The following is a 12486-nucleotide window of genomic DNA, read 5'->3' on the forward strand; positions in this document are numbered from 1 at the left end:
TTGGAGATGGTGTTAGGAAGCTGGTGTTGCCAGCGTTGGTGTTGGCGTAGGTGGAGACGTTGGAGGTGTTGGTTGAGGTGGTGGGGGGGGGTAATGGTGTGTGTGGTGGAGATGGTGAACTTGATGAAGGTGATGCCGACGGTGCTGGTGTCAGTTGTCGCAGTGGAGTCGTTGGCGCTGGGGGTCGTCCATCCATTCGTCCGCTGAACGGTAGCCTGGGAAGGGGGCAACCCGCCGGGGTCCCACCTACACCAACGTCCCCCACCCCCACCCCCGACCCCCTGCTGTGCTCCAAATACCCCTGCACCCCCAGCCGTTCTACATTTCAGCACCTAATTAGATTACTAATGTAGTGCGAAGGGGAGAGGGATGGAGAGAGAGAGAGAAGAGAGAGAGAGAGAGAGAGAGAGAGAGTTAGAGAGAGAGATAGAGAAGTGGGGAGAGAGAGAGAAAGAGAGAGAGAGAGAGTTAGAGAGAGAGATAGAGAAGGGGGGAGAGAGAGAGAAAGAGAGAGAAAGAGAGAGAGAGAGAGAGAGAGAGAGAGAGAGAGAGAGAGAGAGAGAGAGAGACCAGGGTCCGGCCTCTGCCGTTCCTTCTCCCCAGGACGCCCGTAAACTCAGCGGCTCGGCTCAGACCTGCTTTAACTACGGCGTCATAAGTGCTGACTCCAAGGTCCCGCCAGGAAAAACAACAGCCTTATAATTGCTTTCTGTGACCCCCCCCCCCCCCCTGTCCACCGTCCATCTTGCCACCCTGCTCCACCCCCCCCCCCCCCCCCCCCCAAAGGTTATTCCAGAATAAAACAATTATGGACGCAGCGGCGCGCTGCGAGGAGGCTCTGCACGCTGACCCCCCAGGATACGCCGATGGCTTCCAGCTGTCTCCTGGCGTTCCCGTGTGGAAGGTGTTGTTTTTAGACCCCCCCAGTCACTTTAAGTAATGGCCCCCACAGCTGATTAGCGGGGCCTCGGTCCTCAGGCCCCGGGTGACGCGTGAATAAGCTTTATCCTCTCGTCTCCACTTTGTGTTTTATTTTTAGTGCTCGGAGTGTTTGCTTTCGTTCCGCTGTTTCTCACACTTATCGCGCGGAGGGCGATTCGTTAACTCACAGATTTGTTAAATCATTGGGGAGTATCGGATAGACGAGGCTCGACCGGGGGTGAGTGGGACTGAGATGTATCGTCAATGTCGCAAATCCATAGCACAGTACCTTTCAAGGGGCCTACACACCGCCCAGACTCAAACTAGCAGCCAACTGCCTTATGGGACCATTCCGTTGCCTCTCGCCTGAACCGTTAGGCAGAAAAGTTGCATTGAAACACACCGCGAGACTACTGCCAACTACACAGTAGGGTGTACGTCCTGCACGTCCTGTGAGATGCATAAGTCTCTTAACATCGGGTGGCGCTAGTCCGCCCCTCCCAGAGACATCGCTGATTCGCAGGTTACCAATCAGAGTATCCAATGGCTCCAATCCTCAGACGCCAACACTCTCAGACATTGCAAGTTGAATTGGACCATACACCGCCCTCGCGGTACCAAAAGCTTCCAACACAGCTGGACACACCGAACACATTTGTTACCGAACTCGTCCGAGTCTCCCCAAACGTTTCAGATGGCCAATGGTTGGGCCGGTGTGTTCCACGCTTTATTTTCACGTTACAGAGGAGAAACGCACCTGACTTTGCGCAGGGCCTTGTGGCCTGTAGAGCTGTAAGCCGCCTGCTAGCCATCAGCAGGCCTATTCCTAGCTGTTCGCGTGCTAGCGTAATTCAAGGCCATCAGCGGACGATTTGTTAGAATGACGGAAGACCAACAGTTCTGGATAAACAGAAATAAATAGTCGCCCGGCCAGATTCTAGGCTCAAGGCCTCGATGGGGACTCATGTGGATGTTAGGATTAGTGGGGGGTGGGGTTAGTGTCAGGTGTGTGTGTGTGAAGGGGGGGGGGGCATACAACATGGTGTGTTTTTCTAAAGAGAAAGGGGTTAGGGTTAGAGGAAACCATTTCCTCGTCACATGGTCACGTCCAGGAAGTAGGCGGGCCATCTCAATAAAACTAGCACGCCTCTCACTTCCTGTTCACCCCTGTCAATTACCAGTCCATCCCGAGCTCAGGAAGCGGACCGGCGACCATCCCGGGCATCCTCGGCCGACAGGAAGGAGGATAATTTCACTTGCTGTTTAGAAAGCGTACTTTCTGCATCTCCTCGGTTCTGCGCGCGGCCCAGCGCGTCACGTCGGATCCAGAGGTCAACATCTGGGGACGATCAGCCGCTCCAGACAACAGAGCTGTCAGCACTTATCATCTGACCCAACCTGCTCCTCCACCGGTCTCCAGCCTCCCTCTGACCTGCTCTCTGCTCCTCCTGTCCCCCGCTCTCCATTCTGCTCCTCCTCTCTCTTCTCCTCCTGGACTCTCCTGTTCCTCTCTCCTATCTGCTCCTCCTCTCTCTTCTCCTTCCGTTCCTCTCTCCTATCTTATCCTCCTTTCTCTTCTCCTGCTCCTCCTCTCTCTCCTATCTGCTCCTCCTCTCTCTTCTCCTTCTGTTCCTCTCTCTACTATCTGCTCCTCCTGTCTCTTCTCCTTACGTTCCTCTCTCTCCTATCTGCTCCTCCTTTCTCTTCTCCTTCTGTTCCTCTCTATCTGCTCCTCCTCTCTCTTCTCCTTCTGTTCCTCTCTCCTATCTGCTCCTCCTCTCTCTTCTCCTGCTCCTCTCTCTCCTATCTGCTCCTCCTTGCATCTCCTCCTGAGCTCTGTCCTGCTCCCCTTTCTCTCTCCTCTGGCCCTGACCTGCTCCACTATCTCCTGGCTCTCTCTGCTCCTCTATCCCCCCCCCCCCCCCCCCCCCCCCCCCCGACTCTCCTCATACTGCTCCTCTCCCTCCTCCGGGACTTCACCCTACTCCTTCTCGCCCACCTGCCCTCCTCTCTTGAGCTCTACCCTAATTCTCTCCCCCAATACTGGGCTCTCTCCCCGCCTCCTCCCTCCCCCCATTGCTCCTCCTAAGCTGTGTGTGAGTAGTAGTGAGTGGAGAGGTGTGTTTTTACAGATGACTCTAAGATCTCACGACTCACTTATGGGATCAGACGGTCTCTCTTTCTCTCTCACTCTCTTTCTGTGTGTGTGTGTGTGTGTGTGTGTGTGTGTGTGTGTATGTGTGTGTGTGTGTGTGTGCGTGTGTGCGTGTGAGTGTGTGAGGGTATCTGTGTTTGATCTTCCCTATATGAGTTTTTCCGTGGGCGTCTCTGCATATTAAAATTAGAGATAATATTTGTAGAGCTTTGGTTGGTCTGTTAATGTGAAAACAGAAGGATGCCCAGGTCACATGGGAGTGTATAAGCGTCTGATAGGTGTGTTTACGTCTCCGGAAAGGGAGAGAGGGAGAGAGGGAGAGATGGAGAGGGAAAGAGAGAGAGAGAGAGAGAGAGAGAGATAGAGAGGGTGAGAGAGAGAGAGGGAGAGAGGGAGAGATGGAGAGGGAAAGAGAGAGAGAGAGATATAGAGAGGGTGAGAGAGAAAGAGGGAGAAAGGGAGAGATGGAGAGGGAAAGAGAGAGAGAGAGAGATAGAGAGGGTGAGAGAGAAAGAGGGAGAAAGGGAGAGATGGAGAGGGAAAGAGAAAGAGAGAGATAGAGAGGGTGAGAGAGAGAGAGAGAAAGAGAGGGTGAGAGAGAGGGAGAGATGGAGAGGGAAAGAGAGAGAGATGGAGAGGGTGAGAGAGAGAGAGAGAGAGAAAGAGGGAGAAAGGGAGAGATGGAGAGGAGAGGGAAAGAGAGAGAGATAGAGAGGGTGAGAGAGAGAGAAAGAGAGGGTGAGAGAGAGAGGGAGAGAGGGAGAGATGGAGAGGGAAAGAGGAGAGAGAGATGGAGAGGGTGAGAGAGAGAGAGAGAGAGAGAGAGGGAGAGGGAGGGAGGGAGGAGAGAGAGCGAGGGAGAGGGAGGTAGGGATGGTGTGAGAGAGAGAGGGAAAGTGGTAGAGAGGGAGAGTGGTACAGAGAGTGCTAGAGAGAGAGGCTGTTTGTGGGAGGGCTGTTCCCTGGCCAGATTTCCCGCCCAATCTGGCAACACTGTTCCCTTGCGTACACACAGCTGTACCTGAAGACACACAACTCGTGTTGTTCATTACTATTGGAAGAACACCCAAGAGTTAAAAATAAGCTGTTTACACCGATAAGCATAATGAAGAACAATGCATCACATATTCACTTATATATCTTTCTCTATAAACACATCCACGTTTTCACCCTTTGTTCTAAGACATATGGAAAGAAATATATAGTAGTTTTGTTTATTATATTACATAAATTGTGGTTCACTTTCACTTCTATTTTTTTAATCTTTTTTTTCTCATCTTCTTTGAGAAAACAGTTGAAACAGCTAGAAAACATTTGAATCTCCTTAATATCAGTTAGGAAACAGGACGGAGGTCAACCTTCAGATATCCCTTTTTATCACGCATAAAGGCCTCAAGTCTGTATTTGTGCACTTTTCACCATGTCTGTGCGCAGAGCGAGCCTTTCCCTTCCCCTCCCGAACACAACACCGATACAGTGTTAAGCAAACATTTTTTACACTTTAACAAAAATTAGAAATATCGCCTACGTCCCCTGCTTTTTTTTGTAGTTATTTTTCTTGGCCACTTTGGAACTTAACCAAATACCACAGAAGCTTTTTAACTGAAAATTAAATATGCACAGGAAATATAGAATTGCCGCTCACAGTTTCCCTGAGTGAGCGCAAAAGCAGAGGTATTAATTGGCGGTCAAACGTGCGCGAGAGGCAAGAGTGATACCTTCACTCCCTGCGAAAACAATGTAGCACACTGCACCTGAGTTTTACAGTGGGTCAAAAATCCAAAAGGCCAGAACATAAACACAGGGCCGGAGAATTTAGAGCAAGGTGCCAGGCCAAATAGAGGCGGACCATTTGAAAGTCACAGGTGTGAATTCCTGTCGCCCTATGGAAAACAAGCGAATAAGGGTCTTCAGTCCGGTAATAACGGCAGGCCGGGTTCCAACAGAGGTACTTTAGCTCTGCGTTATGACAGGGCCCGCTGGATGTAGACGACTTGGAAGTCTCCCAGATAAAACACAAACCACTGGGAGTCGAAATGACCGTGAACACACGTCTCAATAGAGAAGCCTTCATTGCGTGGTATGCAATCTTTCATTAGGTGTTTTAATGGCCTTTTATCACCGGGACGGTGTAGAAAGACAGGGAAGTGGGTTGTAAGGAGATGGCCTCTCATGTAGCATCGAACTGGTTTGCTAAAGGGCGTGCTGTTGATGCACTTTCACGCCTGCTTGCATGTTTCGTGATTGTAGTCATTGTCTTTTTTATTGCTGGTATTACAGTGATTCTTATAGTCAATAAGTGCAGGTTTGTCGTAAGGATGAATATGCTTTGAGGTGAATTTACCTGAGCCGTCTTCATTACTGTGAGTCTTCACGACCTCTGTCAGAACCTCTGAGGTGAACGCGTCCAAGTGTGGAGGACAAGGAAGCACGACTTTTGACCCATGATCCTTCGCTGTCCCAAACCGATCTCTTTTCAGAGGCGGGTTCGAGTCCTGAGCAGCCCGGCACAGAGCAGAACGCTGCATCCATGTTCGAATCGTCGTCCTCACACTCTTTTCTCCTCCTCCTCGACTTGCCAATCAAGAGGGGCGTTAAATGTGTTTTCTCTGGCGGCGGTGTACATGTGTTTCTACTCAGGAAGGACAAAACCGCAGCCTTTCACTCCCTCCAATGTGAAGCGCCGAGACCCGACCGTCTTAATTCTCTCATATGCGCGCTGCAAATGGGCTTAAGCTCCGATGTAATTTTAATGTGATGACAGAGGAGAAGAGGCCTTAAGAGTTGATTTTAATGGCGTGCCGCCCGCTAACCTGAATCCCAGCCCGGTGTGGGAGAGACGCCGTTAAGGAGGAGCAAAGCATTGTGGGATACATATGTTCTCCATCTCATCCTTGTTGTTTAGACAGAACATGCCGACAGAGGTCATTATTAAGCACGTCATCTTCGGTAGATAATGTGTCCATATCTGCAGTTTCTCAGGAGGTTGAGCGGGTTGGCTTGTAACCGAGGGGTTAATGGTTCGATCCCCGGCTCCTCCTAGCTGAGTGTCGAGGTGTCCCTGAGCGAGGCGCCTCGCCCTGACTGCTCCTGACGAGCTGGCTTTCGCCCTGCGTGGCTGACTCTGCCGTTGTTGTGTGAATGTGTGAATGAATAGGTTCATGTTAGGCAATATTGTAATGCGCTTCGAGTGGCCACTGGTAAGAAAAGCGCTGTATAGATGCAGTCCATTTACCATGTAGTCCATTTTCAGATCCATCTCTGAATAACGTGTTTCGCAGACATGAAAGTCCTCCGTGAGGAGATTGAAACTGTAATTTGGCGTCCCGGCGACGGGGCGTTTGACTCGGCCCGGCCGCCCCGGTATCCCTGGACTTCCGGTGACCCAGGACTTCCTGATAGCAGGGGCTCGGCCGCGAGCTCTGAACCGGAGGAGCGGAGACGTGAATGTCCATGTCACCGCGGAGAGCGGCTCCAGGAAGCGGCGGCGGCGGAGGAATGCAACATCTTCTCCCGGCGCTCCTCGCCAACAGAGCTGTCCCTTAAGAACGAGCTGCAGATAAACACCCAGCGGTGATCGTTATGACTTCTGCTCCCATGACAGCAAAACAAAACTACTGGTGACCCAGCGGGGCCTGTGGACGCGGTCTCCCCGGGCTCCGGAATGCACGGGGCCTCCCAATCTCACCCCGGGCTGGTCTCTCTCACCGCGTCTGTGGAGGATCAGGGAATTGTTTTTCCACGTTCAAGACGTTCCGATGAGTTTTGTCTCAGAGAGCATGAAGTTAAAGCCACTTTGGAGGAGGGATAACTCATCGGTTACGTCTTTACGTTAAAGAATACAATTAATGCAATTTGATGTAAATATTTGGTTTGCATAAACAGGACTTAGGATCTGTTTTACCGGGCGGGAATTTTATAGATCTTTGCATTCTACACATTTCTACATTTTGTTCAAATATTTTCAGATGGAATGATCTTTTAATCTCCATTTTGTAAACCCTGCAGGTTAATTAAGAAGCAGCAACATAATTATAGTGATCGGATCTGGATAATTTCGTTGTGATTAAAATTGCCTGGGTTCTACCACTTTCACAAATTGTATTATATTAGTTTAATTTGATAAAACAGGATCTCTCTGTACCTCACACACGCATGTACGGTCAAACACACACACGATCTAGCACACACCATCAATCACACACAGTCAAACACACACGCGATCAAACACACACAGTTAAACAGACCGACGGTCAAACACACACAGCCACCCACCCACAGTCAAACACACACACACACACACACACACACACACACACACACACACACACGCACGCACACACACACACACACACACACACACACACCCACACACACGTCCAGCCTGTGCGAGTTCGAGTGTGGGCCGCGGGGAACACGGTTTGAATGGGAGTCACGAGTCCTCACATTACACTGTATGTACAACATCAAATTACCCCAATCAAAGCGTCACCGGAAGCCCTTCCATCAATGGGAGCCCGCTGAAACGGCTCACAGAGAGCCCAACAGCCGGCGTGCCGAGCTGGAAGGAGGCCAGCGCGTTTGAAAGGGTAATTGCGGCGCTGGTATTCTACACATAATAAGCCGATCCTGACCGCAGCAGGGGCCAATGTTAGCATGTCCCCCCCAGGGGGCTAATCGCTAGCAGCTAATCGCTAGCATCACGTAGCGCTCATGACACACCGTGGCACAGTGGTTCCATTCAGGGTGAAACCCAATACATCCTGGGACGCACCGAACGCTAACCCGGGCGATTTTCTCCTGCTATTAGTGTCCAGGAAAATCAAACCAATGTCCCGTCGCTAACACGGAAGCCTAGCCTGCGGCGGCGCGCGCCGGTGAGGTATCATGTTGGTCGGCTCTAGGGCTCCACGGGGAGGACCAATAGGAAGACCCGATGGAGATACTCTCACCACGAGCGTGTTTGATATCCACATACTATTCTCGTAGAAATACGATTTTGTAATAGATTCACTTTTGCCTTCATTTCACAAAACTAACATTAAAATGGGACCAGTGTGTCGATGTTCCATATAATCAATAATAATCTCATATAAGGTCAAGGTTTCTAAGTCTATAGTCTCAGATATCAAATATCCTTCTATATGTTAATCAGAACGACACTGTGGACATTGAATTAGGCCAACATGGAAGACTATGATATTGCAGTGGCTAATATCATTGGATTATTACTATTGACCCTCAGCCCTTTCTGAATCAGAAAAGGGTTAAACAATACACACAAGGCGATGACACACTTTGTGTGTGTAGTGAGATAACTTTCCTGGAAATTAGAACATGGTCTGATTCTTGACATAGTTCTTCTGAGTAGTAATCTTCCACTCTGATCTGTGAAAGACATTCAGAATGTGTGTTCCATGCGAGAAAATGTGAGCGATACTTATTTCCACAATTTTCCACTCAAATCAGTCAATGGTGTTCAGACCAGTGAATGACCTTCTGAATGTCGATATGCCATTGCAATAAAAGCCAAACCCTTAATGGTTTCCCTGAATAATGTCCCTCATTACTCTGCATCATCGTGACAGTCCGATAGGCTGACACTCAGCCGTCGGTCTGCATCTCGCAGTCCAACGTCCTCGTCGTCCGAACAAACACTTAACGCCCTACTGTGGCCAGATGGTGTTTTTCAGCTAAAATAGTATTCTCTGGGCCAGCGGTAAACCAAAACCATTCCTCTCGCCCTCATCTGTCAGGCGTCTGGTGGGGAACCGGACACCCCATCCTCCCACGAGGGGACGTGAGATAGGGTTCAGCGCTCAGGGAGAACGCTTCACGGGGGGTAAGCTAGCTCGGAGCGTGGCGAGGCACCAACGACTTTCACGGTTAGCGCCTAGCCGCCATCCCCGTGCCGATGGGGATGAATCGCTGTGGGTTAATGATGATGTGAACTGTGAGGGCAGAGAGGAGGCATTTATCACCTCGCCCTTGGCGCCTGTGTTGTGAACTTTATTGATCACCCTCCGTGGCAGTAATCCCTCCCACATGTTGGGGCGGGGCGGCGGCGAGGGCTAACGGCGGCTAGGCCAGGTCAGGCGACGGTAGCCGCTAACCGTGACCCGTGAACCTCTGAAGGGGCCTCTAGGTTTTCTTCTCTGGCCGAGATCATTAATCACCGTCCCGAGGTGGGCTAGAGGAGACGGGATCTGCCTCGTCCTCCGAGAGCCCATGAGAGAGGACAGATGGAAAGTTCAGCCGCTATCTCACGCCTCGTTCAGTCACAATAAGTTCAAGTCCTGCCGGAGTTTCCAAAACACAACCCGATAGTATGGAGTGTGGGGTTGGCGGTATCTAGGAGAGCGCTTTCTTTAATTCCTTTAGCAGATCAAATTCAAAGCATACCGTCAACACTGGAGCAGACGTAGTGTTGTGGACGCAGGCCAGAGTTAGAAGAATAGCTGGATGAGTCAAACCCAAACCAGGAACAAGTGCAGATACCTGTAGAGTCAGTACCGGATACTAGTAATGCTGCAACTCCACAGAGACTTTAAATGCGGTGAAAGCAGGATTCCAACGGAATAGGCCGCACTCTTCTCTTATTATACGGTGCAGATGCGGCCGAGATGAACTGAACTATATATATTGTAAATAGAAACCAAACACTTAAATTCAACCGCTGAGACTGTACCCAACACAAGTTATTGTGATGGCTGCATGGGAATGTCAGGGGCTGTGTTTGTTATGGAAAGTGACATCACTTGGAAGGGGAAAGCCGCGTGCAGTGAGCTGACCAGAGAGGGTGCTCTCCCTGCAGTGGGGCTCGCCTGTTTAGTTTCTCTCCCTGGGTATTTCGCCCAAGTGGTCGTGCCTTTTTCTACCCCGGTACAAAAACTAATTATTTCTCTGCCTTGTATCAGATTTGCAGCCATGCGTGGATCAAGCGCCTTCATTTCTGTTGCTCGCTGATTAATCACGGAGAGTACATGCGATGCATAATGTAAGGTCAGAGGTCAGACGGATAAATGTGTAATCATCGTCAAACTGTAGCTGTAGCCGTGGCCGGGGAACCCCCCCGACCCCCCGACCCCCCCCCCCCCCCCCGATACGACTCACACTCGTTCCATGGCCTCAGAGTTGGACCGAACCACTGCAGAACATTAAAGGGGAAACGGTGCCCTGGAGTGTTCTGATTGGCCGATGACGTTGCGCTTTTCACGGCGGTTTGTCGTCACTGACATCGCAACGCCTCCTCCTCCTCCTCCTCCCAGCACCCCGGCCCGGAAAGAGGAGTAATATCGTTTTAATGCCGCGCCATAAATGTGGCGACCGCATCGGAACGACATCCCGGCCGTCGCGTTCAACTCCCAAGGTCGGCCATTTTGAGAAATGAAAAAAAAAGTGTTTTTAAGAGTCCGTCATTAAGAGCGAAAACAATGGTGGTTCTTTGTGGAGCGGGTCGGTGACTTGACGACCGGATCCGATTTGATGGGGAGCTTGTGGTTCGGAGGGAGAGAGTGAGTGTGATATGGTGAGACATGGAGAGAGAGAGGGGTGCAAAAGGGGATTTGGAGAAAGAGGAAGACAGAGGAAGAGAGAGTGAGAGTGAGAGAGGAAGACATAGGAAGAGGGAGAGAGAGAGAGAGAGAGAGAGAGAGAGACAGAAAGAGAGAGATAGAGGGATAGGGTGAGACATGGAGAGAGAGAGAGGCGTACAGAGGGGGAACGGGAGAGAGAGGAAGACAGAGGACGAGAGAGAGAGAGAAAGAGAGAGACAGAGAGAGAGAGGTAGACAGAGGACGAGAGAGACAGAGAGAGAGAGACAGAGAGAGAGAGGTAGACAGAGGACGAGAGAGAGAGAGAGCAAGGGAGGTGGTCGAGAGACCTTGGGTCCAGGCGCCACAGGCCAGCTGCTGGTCTTCCACAGGAGGCCAGCAGCAACGCCATTTCAACTTTCCATTCGCCGGGACCGTCTGGTTCTGAGCATAAACTTTAATGGGGGGGCCCCGGGGGGCCCCTGCAGTTATTTATACTGTTTGGCCCCGTCCTGCGCGGTAAGACGACACCCCGAGATGAGTGTGACCCCTCGTAGAATAAAACAATATACAGTACGGTGGCCAGCCAGGCTTCATTAGCATAACGTCTGTTTGGGGAGAGTTTAGGAACGCGGAGGAATGCGCCCAGTCAGCATTCCTTGCCGTGACTGTTTTAATTACGCAGGAAATCTGTCGGGGGCCGAAGAGTCACTGATCCCGTCGCACCCGGGCAACGGGGGGTTCACGTGACCTCCCGTATCGTAGCGACTAAGACACGCAGACCAACGCACACAAGATGACACATGCTAACATTGGCAAACATGTGAGCTTACCCCCTAGTCGTCAGACTAGGGTTAACAAACATTGATCTAACACACTATAACACTAACACACACTAATGCACTCACACAATAGCTAACACACACTAACTAACACACACTAGCTTACAAATGCTAACATTAACATGCACTAGCCAGCTCACACTTAATAACAAACATTATATCACTATAGCTAACACGCATTCACACAAACACACTGCCTGTTGGGCAGTATAACCCAACCTGACCTGTCTGCATCATAATCCATAGCTCTCCACAGCTCTGAATGAAAACCTTCCAGATGTGTGCGTCAGACATTGCTGAGACCATTCTGGACTGGGTTGTCCAGCATTTTTGAGTAGCAGATCTGTGTTGACACTCAGAGCCCGGATCTGGTGGAGGCTCGTTGTTAAGATGATTCGTCAGCCATAAAATCACATTTAGCCCTTCCTGTTTTAGGAGTTTGGCGAAGGCTGCAATTAAGACCATGTTGTTGGCGTGGTTGTATGATGGGGACGTTCTGCCTAGTCCTACATGGCCTGATGCCCGAGGAGACGCCACTGGGTGCTGTGGTGCTCGTCTCTCCTTCCATCGTCAGCTCTAGAGAGGCCTGCACTTAGCCTGGCATTGCCAGACTAATTGCAAACTGAAATGAGTCTGGAACCTCGCCGCTTGTTTCCTATGGGGCGTCACCAACGGGCGCAGACCAAAAGGCCTCTGGACGCAATTAGATCCGGCATCCGACCAATCACAGCATCAAAACCAGTGACGCAGCACTGAGCGATAAAAAAACTGTAAACAAACAATATGCTTGCAGCAGAGAAGAGCTGTGATTGGGTACCGTCGACATGTACGTGAACCAGTGTTGCTGTTTTTTCCTTAAGAGTAGCCTTCCAGTTTGTTTAATGCTTTCTCGATAGCGCGATCAACAGACCCTTCTATATCAGCGGCAGCCATCTTCGTGCTGTCATCATATTTATCCCGCCTAATATTAGATAAGCGGTTTTGATTGGTCGGTCTATGTCGTACCGGGCAGAGGTCCTTTTGTGAGGGAGGGGAG

This window comes from Pollachius pollachius, assembly GCF_949987615.1.
Source record: "Pollachius pollachius genome assembly, chromosome: 10".
NCBI classification, from domain to species: Eukaryota; Metazoa; Chordata; class Actinopteri; order Gadiformes; family Gadidae; genus Pollachius; species Pollachius pollachius.